This window comes from Nelumbo lutea, chromosome 2 (assembly GCF_056320005.1).
Source record: "Nelumbo lutea isolate HS-2025 chromosome 2, American lotus-T2T, whole genome shotgun sequence".
NCBI lineage: Eukaryota > Viridiplantae > Streptophyta > Magnoliopsida > Proteales > Nelumbonaceae > Nelumbo > Nelumbo lutea.
In genome coordinates this window covers 74,079,849-74,083,289 of record NC_142685.1, presented here as the reverse complement: position 1 = coordinate 74,083,289, position 3,441 = coordinate 74,079,849, and positions in this window count along the sequence as shown.

Here is a 3,441-nt window from a genome sequence, read left to right as displayed (position 1 = left end):
GTTAAGCCGTTAACACCGAAACAAGTGTTTTAATTTATGAATTTACTAAAACACCCCATAGTTTTATGGAATTACTAAAATCAAACCTACTCTATATTTTTCTTTTTATTAAAACACTCATACAGTTTTTTAGGGAGTGAGGGTTCAGCCCAGGGTCAGAATTTACTAAAACACCCCACTCAGAATTGATGCCAATTCACAGGTGGGCATTGGTGTATAAAATGGGGGTATTTGAGTTTTGAATTTTTATAGATCCATAGTGGAATTCAAAAATCTGCAATGAGCCTACCTATATTTTTCCATTCTTTTGGTAAATAAAACACATGTATAGTTTGCAACCAATTTATTTAATCGACCTTAGAAAATAATAGCATTGACCTTAACATCCCTTCAAACAAATTAATCTAAGAAAATGTCGTTCTTGTCCCTAATAACACTAGGGCAACAACTTTATTCAACAAATTATGTTGTCAATTGAAGAAGGAAGGCTTCCATTATTGACAAGGAACCTCATATACCATTGTTCTCTCTTCTTCATCCTTTTGAAGCTGAACATTTTTTGATAGATCTGAAAATCAAAACTTGTTTCTTTCTAAAATCTTGATATGAAGTTTTAGGATACTTTTGGAATAAAAAAAAAAGCATGGGTTCATGCCCTTAAATATTTTCAACTCTACTTATATTGTTATATTAACATTTTTACACAAAAGTACAAGTCAATTGAGTAAACTAGTTGCAAACTATAGGGACGTTTTAGTAAAACATAAACTATAGGGTAGATTTTAGGGTCATTTACTGTTGGTTTCAGGTTTTTGGAACTAAAACCTATTTTGTTAATATCAGTTTTAAGATCAATTATTTGGTGGTTCCAACTTCCAAGGTCTATCCATGGAACCTATTCTTTATAAAATATAATAATATGCTTCTTTTCCTCTCATAGCTTTGACCTTGGATAACAATCTAACGTAAACATTCCTTAATTCAAATTCATATATATTGTAGACATATGAATTTTTAAGCCATATGACTAGGCTTAATTTATAATGGTAGTTCTCCCAAATTAATATAGGCCTCCATGAGCTTAGGGGCCAAGTCTACGAAAACATAACCATGCCCCCAAGGATCCAATTGTACTAAGTCCAATTAAGGCCATATCTTATTGTAATAGGGTGGTCCCTTATGTAAAACCACCAACTCCTACATAATGGAGCATGTTTAGGAGTTAACCCAAACCCAACACCCCACTTGTATGGAATTGGTTAGCAAAGTGGCTAAAGTGGCAGCCCTAATCCTAGGCTATAAATAACTTTGCCTAGGGAGAAAAAAAAACTCTCTTTCTCTTGTGCAATTACACTTACACATTTGACAAGTTCTCATTCACTCACATCAGCACTTAAGAATTGCAAGTAATTAAAAGGTCTTGCTAATTCCAACTCTACATCAAATTTAAGAAAGAAGAAGAAAGAAAAGCAACTACTTCTTAGTTCTCTACTTCACACTTGGATTCAAACTCTCTCAAGAAAAAAAAAATCAAGCCACTACAAGAAAGCCCTTTTTAGAGAAGCAGCCTTCACAATCAATCAAATGTGTAGTCAAAAGTGAAGAAATATATATCAACTCTTTAAAAGCACCAAAATCAAGAAAATCTACATCAACACTTTGAGAAGTACAACAAACACACCAACAATGTTGTATTTGGGGTGATCAAGAATTTTGGGTTTTTAGGTGTTTTGGAGAGGTTGGAAGGGTATGATCAAGAATTTGGGGTGAATTGGGGTTTAGGCAACTAACTGAACAAAAATCAGGTGTTGATCATTGTCCCTCTTTGTTGTGAGGTAGGATACTACAAAACAACAAAGACCAAAAGAAGTACATAAAGATTTTTATGAAGGGCAACTTATAAAAGGGGCAAGACAAGAAAGGAGGATTGAAACAAAGAAGTAAGGTTCCCATGCAACATCGTTTCATCATGTTCAGGCCAATTTTATTATTGTGTGATTACCTAATCACTAAGGAATTGTGTATCCTCATGAGGAGGGGTGCGGCACATGTTAGACACAACAAAAATAACATATCGGAGCACAATAAGCAATGATACAATCAGGAAAAACATTTTCTATTAGAAATGTACTCAAAATGATGCAAATTTTAAATACTTAACTGATGATTGTGTGCGATATGTTGCATTGACATCGATGAAACCAAGGAAGGGTCATGTTATGCCATGGCATAGATTTTTAGGCTAGTAAATAAGACATTATGTTGTGGTGCAATTGGAAATCTACTATAAGCTAGAAAATCAGCAAAAATCCATGGTATGCCATGATGCAAAGTTCTAAAATGTTTATAACGACGAAAACACTCAAAATGATGCAAATTTTAAATACTTAATTGATGATTGTGTGTGATATGTTGCATTGACATCGATCATACCAAGAAAGGGTCATGTTATGCCATGGCACAGATTTTTAGGCTGGTAAATAAGACGTTATGTTGTGGTGCAATTGGATATCCACTATAAACTAGAAAGTCAACAAAAATCCATGGTATGCCATGATGCAAAGTTCTAAAATATTTATAACAAGGAAAAGCATGTTAAATTGTGATGCAAATTAGAATATTCACTGTATGTCGAAAAATCTACAAAATGTCATGATATTCCATGATGCAAGATTCAACTTTTATGATGAGGAAAAGTACGTTAAGTCGTGATGAAAGTTGAAAAATCTATTGTATACTAGAAAATCAGCAAAAAGTCATGATATGCCATGATACAAAAGTAGAACTATTCGTGATGAGAAAAAATGCATTAAATCGTGATGCAAAATTGAAAAATACGTTGTATGCCAGGAAATCAGCAAAAATTGGAAATTTACAAAAAGTCATGATATTCCATGATGCAAAATTTAGAATTATTCATGATGAGAGAAAGCACATTAAGTCGTGACACAAAATTGGACAATTTGTTATGTGTTGGGGAATCAACAAAACTCCTGATATGCCATGACACAAAATTCAAAACTTTTATGATGAGAAAATCATGATAAGCATTATTGCAAATCAGAAAATCCGTTGTATGTTGGAAATCAACAAAAGCTTTTATATGCAATGACACAAAATTCCAAACCAAAGTCATAAATGCTTGTTATGCTAAAACGCATATCATACTTTACAGAGAAAGACAAAACTCCTCTGCTCTACGGATTGATAATAGAAATCTCTTTCTTAGCTCTTTCAATGTCTAGAACTAATATGGTTTTTACACAGCTCTATCATTTTTCATGCCATCCCAATCATTCATTCCCCCACATTCTTTCTCTTTATTTCTTTGTTGTTGTTTTTTTGGTTTTCTTTTATTGTTTTTTTGTTTTTTTCTTCTTTTTGTTATCCCCTTTTTTATATTTTTATTATCATTTATATCGTCTTCATTTACTTAAACAA